This window comes from Sinocyclocheilus rhinocerous, unplaced genomic scaffold, assembly GCF_001515625.1.
Source record: "Sinocyclocheilus rhinocerous isolate Xijiao unplaced genomic scaffold, SAMN03320098_v1.1 scaffold124, whole genome shotgun sequence".
NCBI lineage: Eukaryota > Metazoa > Chordata > Actinopteri > Cypriniformes > Cyprinidae > Sinocyclocheilus > Sinocyclocheilus rhinocerous.
Genome location: NW_015659962.1, coordinates 186759 through 198183, shown reverse-complemented (window position 1 = coordinate 198183; position 11425 = coordinate 186759). Strand labels below are relative to the sequence as shown.

General features: G+C 37.1%; 1 long non-coding RNA gene across 1 annotated transcript in view; it reads left to right on the top strand.

Moving 5' to 3' along the window:
* Window positions 1-4645, top strand: part of LOC107724719 (uncharacterized) — a 15121-nt gene extending 10476 nt beyond the window's left edge. The window contains exon 3 of the long non-coding RNA XR_001638045.1: window positions 4634-4645. This is a non-coding gene — a long non-coding RNA (uncharacterized LOC107724719). The remainder of the gene's footprint in view (window positions 1-4633) is intronic.
* The last annotated feature ends 6780 nt before the right edge of the window (window positions 4646-11425 follow it).

The following is an 11425-nucleotide window of genomic DNA, read 5'->3' as shown; positions in this document are numbered from 1 at the left end:
CATTACACTTACTCATGAGCAGACGTCATGGCTTTGGTCAGAGTCTGCCGGCTGACCAGGGCAGAGCGAGGGAATGTGATTCAGACGGAGAGAAGTTTGTTTTGTGAACGTAACATTTCTGTGGTTTTGGCTGAGAGAGGGGCCCAGACTGCAGTGACGCTGAACTCCAGCAGACCTTATATTTGTCCGTATTACTTGTCTTATTTGACATAAAACAGGAACTTTATTGAAAAATCCAAGTGCATACTTGCTAGTTTGAAGGGTAAATATTTCTTAACAGAAAACGACACTATTGCTCAATGATCGCTGCTAAAGTCACAGAGACATGATTTGTGCACTGTAAAAAAAAAAATCCGTAAAATTTACGGTAAAAAACCGACAGCTGTGGTTGCCGGAAATTTACCGTAAAAAATACGGTAGCAACGTTTTAGGTTTTACGGTTTTAACTTAAATTTACAGTTAAATTTCACTTCCAAAAACGGTATACTACCGTAAAATTAATGTCCAATACATGTAATGTCCAATACAGTTTTTCACCGTATATAGTAGGTGAATTTACCGTTAACCATTTTTACTGTTGCATTTTTACAGTCTTTTATCATTAAGTTCACGGTCATTTTTTTACAGTGTGCGAGCGTATATTTTCACGTGTGACGAGGCTCTGCTTGATTAGGGTCTAATGGCTGAGCGCAGGCTGATTCTGGATTCACTCCAGATGGCTGAGAAGCAAAGTGATGAAATAATGTGCAAACGAGTGCAACTTTCAGGGAACTGAAGGACCGCCGGGTCTCTGGAAATGAATTTGAGACATAAGCTCTTAATGTAAACCTCTCCCCGTCCTCCAGACAGACGCATACTTTCCCTGGGATTCCCCCAACTCTACCCTGCTAGAATCTGACGTGATGTAGATCGTCGCGTCCACACATTGTCTGTGATTTGCAAGTCACTGATGTAATGCCTGGTAAACTGCTGTTTATGTTGGATGATGATGCTCGGCCAGCCGTAGACACTGTGTTTTAAGGGCGTTTCAAACTTTCCGATGTTCATGATGTGACTAAGAAGTTTCTGTCACTTTTCTGTCTTGCTTTCATACTGTCTTTTTCATCAGTCAGTATTTCTGGCATGTTGTTTTGACGTAGTGTCGAAATGAGCAGCTCGTGTGTTTTAGACGTGATTGTTTTTTAGCCATGCAAAATGTGACACCGCAACAGGAAATGATGTCACACTTCAGGGCTCCTGTATGAATACACTATTAATAATAATGGTAAATTCAAAATGCGTATTAAAAAATAACATCATGAAACAGCCATTAATTAGTATTCTTTAAAACTTGTTTTGAGTTTAGTTTGATTTTCAGCCAAGAGTCTGTGACATTTAGCTTGCTCAAACATCTTATGCCGTGCAAATTCACACATCAGTACTTCATATTTAGTATGCAACAATAAAGGAAAGTTCTACACAATATGCATATGTGACCACTGCCATATATTCATGTTTCACGTTTGGAGTTCAACTTGAATCCTCATCCAACGTGCAATGGGTTGTGAGCAATGTTAGCATGGATCTGCACTTCAGATTTCCACCCGAAATAGAGCACTAATTAGCTGTGATTGGCGAACTCATTATTTTCTTCAGTCATTGAAACTCAACAGTGGTTGATTGAGAACAACTACAGCAAGTCATGTGTATCGTACAGATGAGAGGTTCTTCACTCTAAAAAAAAAACCCCAGCATTTTTAGTGTTCACAAGCTACAAAAGAAGGCTTTTACCATTTCTCTTCATATTTCGGTGACGGACCCCAGAACAAAACTTCAGAAATGCATTTATATAGCTAGAGTTTGTCATTCTGATGCGCTGGAATCCAGGCTAGATCCAGGTCAGACTTTGGAGATTTTTGGAGGTGTGGGTTCCCTCCGACTCTCTCAGGGAAAACTGTAGAAACTTGGCCTTTTTCTAGATACTAATTTTGAGGCAGCAGGTTTGGGAACTGGTTTTTAAGTGTACGTTTACCAGCTCTACTATGAGAACTCTATGCGTATACAGAATATTTGCCCTGATCTCAGAGAAGAACCACCTCTAGACCTCGGACAGTAATGTGAGGCAAGGCTTGACTACGGTTTGGCTTAACCAGCCGCATTACAGTCCAAAGAGTTTAAACGAAACTCTGAATGGAAAGAGAGTTTGGCAGGAACGAGGAGAAAAGATGTGGGAAAAATACTTCTGAAAGAACTGCTCTGTTCAACGGTGAGAGCGCTGTCGCACAGAACAAATTTGTCATATCCTTCTTTTTTGTCTTTGGATTGGGCTTCGTCTCCAACCAAGAAACTTTAATTGAACATGTTTGTTTTCATTTAACACATTTTCTTTTTGAGACGTCACAGATCCCTTGGTGAAGATTCCTGATTTAGTGATTGTCTTCGAGATTTCCAAGTTCAGGAACTTCATTTGGTCATTGGTTTGTTCTCCTGTGGAACTAAATTGGACAATAATGAGCACAGACCATTTAAAACCTCTATTGATGGCATTTAAGCTTTTGGCATAAATCATAAATATGTGACTTGTTTGTTTTCATAGTTTTTCTTGGTCTTTTATGTTTTTATAGCATTTGTGACGCCATTGCAAGATTTATGAGGGATATACAGCGCCAGACGCAACTTTTTATTCACGGTTATGACATTTTTATTATGATTTTCCACATTTTAGAGCAGTTTTATCATAAACATCCAAATTATGAAGTAACACTAATGCAAGTGTGGGATAATTGTGCAGTGGCGTAAACTGTCTGAGCTTCTTCTTTGTCTAGATTCCAGCTCTGCACAATAATGATGCTTTCCGTCAGTATCCATATCATCTCGCCTATTGAAAAAGAATGAACCCTAAAATTAAATAGAATGCATTTAAGCAAAAGCCTTTAGATCAAAACGTTTTCATGATGATGGGAAATGAATTCAGCCAAGTGTCCAAACGTTTGAGTAGTACGTGTGTAATGAGATATTGCTGAATGTCATCCTCATTAAATGAACGTTCTTGTATTTTGACCTCTCTTTCCGTGTCTGCGGTTGGCCAACGCTGTTGTGGTACGATGGAGTCAATGTTCCATAGATGTGTTCATACTAGAACAGGACTTCATTGTTAGTAATACTATGAATGGAGAGAGAAGCCCTGGGCAAATAGGAAACTATGTATTTGTGAGTATGATTGCCTACTACTTTTTATAGCCTTGTTTTTGTCATGCGGAGAAAGAACTGAGCAACAATCACGGAATGATTTTACCTGAGACTCTTGTTTCGTTCAAGCAGCATTTCTTTATGACTTCAGTCCAAAAGTCACAGAGATGACGCAAATCCAGCCAATGAGTGACAGCTGACAGAAATGCAACATTGTTAAATGTTTTTGAACTTTCAAATGTGAAACACTGCAACAAAATGACATCTTAGAAGTTTTTGTATTGTTTTCTGTTACAAATATCTAAACATTCTTAAATCAGGATACATTTACTTGAGAAGGAATATGACCTGTTTAATGATCAAAATTAAGCATAAATAAGACTTAAAATCTCTCAAGTCTTTTTGTTTTTTTAATAAGTCCTAATATCTCTTAATGAGCCTTAATACACTTTACAACAAAGTTTCATTTGTTAACATTGGTTAACTATGTTAGTTAACATGAACAATACTTATACAGCATTTATTAATCTTAGTTAATGTTCAACATTATTAAAATCAAAAGTTGTATGTTAACATTAGTTAATGCACTATGAACTAACATGAACATTTTTATTAACTAACATTAACAAAGGTTAAATATACAGTATATTGTTCATTGTTAGTTTGTGTTAGTTAATGCATTAACTAATGTTAACAAATGAGACCTTATTGTAAAGTGTTACCAATAGCTTTGCTTCTTCGAGTAAATGTATCTTGATTTAAGAATATTTAGATATTTGTACTGAAAAACAAAAATACTTGTGGAAATTTTTTTTTTGCAGTGTATTGGTTCCCACCAGGATCTTATAGAATATTTTTTTGATTATAGCTATCTACAAAAGGACTATCACTAAGAAGCATCTCTCATATTTTATAGGCTAAGTCTTTGTCGTTAATGTTCTGTGGGAACGAATGCAGATTTTTTAGTTGTTCTTAAAATAGCAGTTCAGGTCTGTGGCTTTTAACTGCGTCACCTTTTCTGCCAGTGACACACTAAACCAAAAGCGCTCAGTTCATTACACACACAGACACACCCACAGAGTAAACACACACACACACACACACACACACTCGGATTCCCTCTCAAAGGCTGCAGGTATGCAAGCACTCGCAGGTATGTGTCCAAACACACGTGTGTACGCACAGACTGAAAACAACAGACGCACAAAGAAAAATACATGACGGCTCATTGTTACTCGTTGGCAGGTCAATGTTTATCTTACGCACGTAATGCGCTGTGCACATTCAGCAGTTTTTACTTTTTCTATAAACTGTGTTGCACTGCATTGGTTTCTCTTTCTGCATTTCGTTCACCTGATGGAGGCCTACAAGTCACTTAATATTCAGCAATATTATTGATTTAACTGTGTTGAGAACATCGGATGAGAAAAAAATGGAATTGATCTTCGGTAGAGCTGCTTTATAGTTTATAGTGTTGGGGGAACGCATTACAAGTAACGTTACTTTTTTCCAAGTAACTAGTAAAGTAACGCATTACTTTTAAATTTGCATAGAAATATTTGAGTTACTTTTTCAAATAAGTAACACCAGTTACTTTGTATTGGCTGACAGCTCTCCTGTCCGCATGTTGAGAGAAATCGTGAGTAAATGCAGAGACAGAGGCTCTTTCTTCAGACTGAGGCTTATTTATTTCATTTTTGGTGTGAAAGGGGCTTTACAGTTGTCCAAAATATGACTTTTATGTTTTTTTTTGTTATTAAACAACATATAAGCAAGCCCAGCCCGGATGACAAAATGTAACACAAAAGTAACGTAATGCATTACATTCCATAAAAAGTAACGCAATTAGTTACTTTTTCATGGAGTAACACAATATTGTAATCTTGCTACATCAACACTGTTATTGAACTAAACTGAATCAACATTGAACTGACGTGAGCTGAATTGAACTCGCATAAAACAGATTAACTTTACATTGCTATTAAACTGAACTAGCATTGAACTGATTTAATGATATTCCCCCGGTTTCACAGACAAGGCTTAAGCCTAGTCCAGACTAAAATGTAAGTCTGAGCTGTTTCAACTGAAAGAAACTTGCACTGACTGATCTTAAAATATATCAGTGCCTTTGTTTTGTCTCAAGATGCACACCAGTAATGTGTTTTCTAAGGCACATTTATAAAAAAATTACTTAAATGTCCTAATTGGACTTATCCTGGTTTAGTCTGAGCCCAGTCTGTGAAACCAGGCCATTGACTTTTTAGAGCTGCTTACAGCAGAGTTTGATTCAGCTGAACAGTGACGCTGTATTGAAATGATCTGTATTATCTAAAGCTGTGTTGCATTAAATGAAACTTGATTGACTTGAGAGTCTCTCAGTGGGAATAAGAGCAGCTATAGAGGATGCCGGTTCACAATGAAAGCATTCATCTCTCCCTTTGCCAGATTTGCTTATGATTTGTTTCAAACGTGATGCACTCTTTTCACTTTGTGTAATTTTGAATATATTTGGAAGTAGTTGAGTTACAGGTAAAGCCAATGGGGTGCAGTTTTCTTCCTGCTGTCTTCATGTCAAGTCACCTGTATTTCTACAGTGCTTTATACGATACAGATTGAGTCAAAGCAGCTTCACAAAGATAGAGAGGAAAATAGCAGAATCAGTTATGAAGACTCAACTATGGAGGAGTTCAGATTCAGCTGTAAAGCAGCTCTACAGAAGACGGTAATAGTGTGATTATCAAGTTTTGTTCTTATCCGATGGTGCGGTCAGATCGATACATCTTTCAGATCCCAACTAAGCAAACCAAAAGCTGACAGTGGCTCCATCAGGAGACAGAAATAGAGAAGAAAACGTTGGGAGACATTAGATTCACCAGTCATTTGATGCTGCATTGCAAATGACTTCTGTAATTGTGCCTCATTCTATAATAAGCCTCATTTGTATAGAAATGAGGCTTGTTGATCTTGTTCTTCACTCGCGTGTCTTTTTTTCTCATGGCTTCTGTGTAATTTTAGGGCTGCGTGTAGGCCGACACGAATGCACACAGACGTTTTGTCACCAGTGTAATTTTGATTCTTATCTGAATTTCTCAGCCCGCCAGCCGGACTCGTGTATAATGTCTTCATAATAGGAGATGGAGATCAGATAAGCGAGGGTTAATGAGCGCAGTACGGTAACAGAGGAACAGTCTACCTGTGCTGTCGCAGTCAAAGACTCGCTCTGTGCAATCTTCCTCGTACTCTGTTTGTCGTTCAGGACGGTTTACACAGGACAGCGGAGCATGTGTGTTTATTGGCAGCTAATTGGATCACCATTAAAACGTCATTTCCACACATATTTCAGGCACAAAATGCACTCAGTCTAACTGAAAAGCAAAAATAGTCCTTTCAGTTTTGTTATCTGTCTGAAGCATCTCTCCAGAACAAACTCTGAAGGTCAAGTTGTGCTGGCTTGAAATCATCTGCTGAAAAACTATAACGATCAAGCACAACATAAGGGTTCTGAACGTTAAAAAAACCCCCACTGATTTTCTCCATAGGTTTCTATATTGTGTAAATCTGTCAATACAGATCTATTGAGCCAAACACTGCATGTATACGAATTAGTGTTATATCATGATGTAGTTGATGGCGTCAATCGCAGTTCATCGTGGGATGAAAAGTTTCAGGATTGTGTCATTTTTCAAATGCTGTTTGCACTTTGATTCATAGTTTGTAATGTTGTGATGGAGCTGGATGATTTGGTTCATGGCTTTAGATTGTGTTACTGAAGAATCTTCTGAAATCTCTGTGGTGAAAGTGAAGGGAAAAGGGCTTTCTGCAGGTCTTAAAAGGTCTTAATTTGCCCTTCCGCAAATTAATGCCTGTAAAGGAGTCTTAAATTCATAAAGCCATGGCATTAAATGTTGCATGCACTTCAAAAAATGAACATTTTCCCTTGGTAATTTTGTCTTGTTTTGCAATATAAATATCTAAAGATCCTTAAATCAAGATTCAAGTAATTGTAAAAGTAAGTCTTGTTTTCCGAAAAATTGAACACAAGTGAGTTTATGCTTAAAACAACAACAAGGTTTGAAAACTTGTTTCCCTTTGAATTAAGTTGATTTCTTAAGCGCATTGGCAGATGTTTGTTCTTGTTTTAATCATGAACTTCATTCTGATTCTCAGAAAACAAGACTTGTGTCATTTTGCTTCTCAAGTAAATGTACCTTGATTTTAGAATCTTTAGACATGTATACCTCACTTTATGCAGTGTCATCAGAAGGTACAGTAAAATTTATTTCCATATTCTAGTGTTTGGGAGCAGAGATATTCAAGACATATGCTATTTCTTGTGTAAAATAAATAAAAAGTATTGGAGATGAGTTGGGTGTTGCTCAAAAACTCATTGTGAACTCGTTGTGCCCCCCAGACAGTTACATTTACTTTAATAAAGTAATTGAAAAGTTACACTACTTATTACATTTTAAGTAGGGTAACTTGTAATCTGTAACCTATTACATTTCCAAAGTAACCTTCCCAACACTGGCCCTGAATACACCGTTTCTCTCAAACTCCTGGCCTTTAATGTGAAGGCTGCTGAGGTGGATCTAATGCTGAGCTCCTGCAGCTCCAGAAGCATCTCACGCACAAAAAACATAGCTTAGATTTTACCATAGAACATAACGGAAATACGGGAATAATATTTTTTCCATTGTGAAATGATCATCATTTTTACTTCAAAAAACAGTGAAATATTATTAGAATGTAAAACAGCGGTAACAAACCATACATCAATGGAAAGCTATTTATTCAGCTTTCAGATGATGCATAAATCTCAATTTCCTAAAATTGAAACTTATGACTGGTTTTGTGGTCCAGGGTCACATATTGAGTTCCTGCAATTTATTCCTTAAATTTTCCTTACTTGGTCTTAAGTCTTCAAAAGCCTGTAAAAACCCTGGCAAAAAAGCCACTGAAAAAGTGTGTGGTCTCTATTGTGATCTGTAGGACAGTAAAACACTCGGAGAGCAGAATAAATGCAGTATGAGAGAGGGAAGTTCAGCTGGGCAACAGAAAGTGTTGAGATCCTCCAGATATTGTTCTGTGTGAGAGAACGGTTTTATAGCGGGCTGAATGGAGTGCAGGCTGATGTCATTATCTCTCTCCGGACGCACTGGCATGGGTGAGTCCATCCGGAGCGTTTCTCAGCGGTTATGTAAGAGCCGTCACTGGCCAACAGTCTCCGGAGGCTGGGTGTGGAGACCCAGCGGCTCTGATCTGATTTCTGGAGGAAGGAAACTGGCTCCGAACACGAAGATATGAGCCCCTGATTTGCTGCTCGAGAAACATTTCTGATTATTATCAGTGTTGAAAACATTAATATTTCTGTGAAACCGTGATACATTTTATTCTTCAGGATTCACAGATGAATAGAAAGTTCAAAAGAACAACATTTATTTGAAACGGAAATCATTTGTAACATTTTAAATGTCTTAACTGTCACTTTTGATCAATTTAATGTGTCCTTGATGAATAAAAGCATTCTTTTTTTTATTTTAGTTTTGTAATTGCATCAAACTTTTGAATGGTAGTTTATGAAGCAGCTCAACTGTTCTCAACATTGATAATAATCAGAAATGTTTCTCGAGCAGCAAATCAGCATATTAGAATGATTTCTGAAGATCATGTGACACTGAAGACTGGAGTAATGATGCTGAAAATACAGCTGCGCATCACAGAAATACATTACAGTTTAACAGATATTCAATTAGAAAACAGATATTTTAAATTGCTAGACTGACACGTGATGAGCATAAAAATAACATTGAGTAAAATGTTATTGCATGTATTTTTATCAATATTTGCTTTAAATTTATTTAAAATTTGATGCATAGATATAAAATATAAATATTAATTTATACTGAACATTTTTGCTTCATACGTTTTTTTTTTTTTTAACTGAGCTTGTTTGGCTTATCTTTTGGTGATGATTTAGGCCAAAAGTAATGCTTAGCCAGCACATTACAAGAAGTGCACCTGTTGTCTTCAAACACAGCATGTCAGGTTTAGAAGCAGAGCTATTTTCTCTCTTGTCTGTCTGTCCAGTCACTCGTAATCACACCCAAACACAGAACTTCTCCTCCACCCTCTTTAGGAAGCTGCGCTAGAAGAACTATGTCCGCATGTCCCACAGCCTTCCTGAACACTTGAGGCCTTTAATACACCTCAGTTCAACATTGATAATAATCAGAAATGTTTCTCGAGCAGCAAATCAGCATATTTTCATGATTTCTGAAGATCATGTGACACTGAAGACTGGAGTAATGATGCTGAAAATACAGCTGCGCATCACAGAAATACATTACAGTTTAACAGATATTCACATAGAAAACATATTTTAAATTGCTAGACTGACACGTGATGAGCATAAAAATAACATTGAGTAAAATGTTATTGCATGTATTTTTATCAATATTTGCTTTAAATTTATTTAAAATTTGATGCATAGATATAAAATATAAATATTAATTTATACTGAACATTTTTGCTTCATACGTTTTTTTTTTTTTTAACTGAGCTTGTTTGGCTTATCTTTTGGTGATGATTTAGGCCAAAAGTAATGCTTAGCCAGCACATTACAAGAAGTGCACCTGTTGTCTTCAAACACAGCATGTCAGGTTTAGAAGCAGAGCTATTTTCTCTCTTGTCTGTCTGTCCAGTCACTCGTAATCACACCCAAACACAGAACTTCTCCTCCACCCTCTTTAGGAAGCTGCGCTAGAAGAACTATGTCCGCATGTCCCACAGCCTTCCTGAACACTTGAGGCCTTTAATACACCTCAGGAACCGAGCACACACCCTCTGCTGTACAGTGCGTGTTGTATGGGTCATTCTGTGCATCTTCCAATCATGCAGTCTCAATATACTGATTAAACTATCGCAGGGAGTAAAGTTTATGGTGGTCAATTTACAGTTTTCACTTTGTGTAAATAATCAGGCTGTATAATGTCATTTAAGTGCATGAAACACTTTATTAGAAATGCTTCTTTGAATTCAGTTTTTCTAAAGAGATCTAAAAGTGCTGCATGATCCTGAGAGAAACACAGCCGGCGTCTCTGCCTTCCCCTGCCATTTGGCTGTTTTTATTGATTGTTTTCTAGGAAATGTTCTTCTTTTTGTGGAACAGGGAAGCATTTGTTTGCTGACTGCAGGACCATGTTTCTTCTGTGTCTCTTGAACATGAAATCACTTGGCCGTGTGCGTTTAATCGCTGATGAAGATGACTTTTTTGTGTGTGAAGTGGAGCTTATAAGAACAGGGAGATCATCTGAAAGCTGAATAAATGAGCTTTCCATTGATGTATGGTTTGTTAGGATCGCAGAATATTTGAAAATCTGGAATCTGAGGGTGCAAAAAAACCTAAATATTGAGAAAATCATCTTTAAAGTTGTCCAAATGAAGTTCTTAGCAATGCATATTACTAATCAAAAATTACGTTTTGATATATTTACGGTAGGAAATTTACAAAATATCTTCATGGAACATGATCTTTACTTAATATCCTAATGATTTTTGGCATAAAAGAGAAATGTATAATTTTGACCCATACAATGTATTGTTGGCTATTGCTGCAAATATACCCCAGCGACTTAAGACTGGTTTTGATCCCATGAATTTAGATCTAGCTATACTGTATTTATGTTGTATATATCACGCAAATATATCAATGTAGTTAAAGTTGCATTGAAACTGCTGTAGCTCTAGTTATGGCATTTTGATTAAACATGAGAATTTATATGAAATCTATCTCGGTCTGAACTGTCTTGTCTGATTTCAAGTATCTTTCCGTCATTTGGGATGCAACGTGCCATTTGTATGTCGAACAAATTGTGCAATAATGTCTCTTGGCGTCATTCTGAATAAGTTGTTAATGTAGCAACCAGTTTACTGCATACTGATGACAAATGGACTAAAGTGGAATCTGTGTACGTTTCTGTGTACTTTCTGAATCCTTTCGTTCAAACAGCGTGTTTCTCAGTTCAATCCTGTTTTTTCATCTTTCTTTCTCTAACTGCAAAACCACCAAATCAGGGTCATAAATGTAAATTACAGCCCTATAAAAGAAGCTGAGGGGTTTGTAGGGTTCTGTGCCTCCATCTGACTCCCCCAGCATTTATAAAACAGCCTCGGCTCTGATTTTAACACACGCTTCAGGCTCCCAGCGGTTCTCATTGGGCCCCTGTGTGTTATAATGAACCTTCATCAGAGGAATTAG